The 240-nt window shown below is 45.8% G+C and overlaps 1 long non-coding RNA gene across 2 annotated transcripts in view; it reads right to left on the bottom strand.

Annotated features, from left to right (window-relative positions):
* The window catches only part of LOC108445578, a 46,192-nt gene that overhangs the window by 44,542 nt on the left and 1,410 nt on the right, over positions 1 to 240 (bottom strand). The window lies entirely within an intron of this gene.

The raw sequence follows: 240 nt of genomic DNA, 5'->3' as shown, positions 1-240 counted from the left end.
CAAGACGTTCCCGATCACAAAAATTTGACATAATCTCAGATAAATATGATTTGGGGGGTGGGGGGAGAGGAAGGGGGCGGCGAGTTGGGAAGAGACGGAGTATGCATCCAGACCTGCAATCAGCCCTGCTGCCAACACTCCAATTTGGTCGCGTTTCCTAGTCTTTCCTGAATTATGAGGTTATATGAGCCTTATATGTAATTATTAAAGCCATGTATGTACACAAACCACAGACGCCTA

Source organism: Corvus brachyrhynchos, unplaced genomic scaffold, assembly GCF_000691975.1.
Source record: "Corvus brachyrhynchos isolate BGI_N302 unplaced genomic scaffold, ASM69197v1 scaffold101, whole genome shotgun sequence".
Classification (NCBI taxonomy): domain Eukaryota; kingdom Metazoa; phylum Chordata; class Aves; order Passeriformes; family Corvidae; genus Corvus; species Corvus brachyrhynchos.
Note: the sequence above shows the minus strand (reverse complement) of the source record. Positions and strands in the feature narration are given on the sequence as shown.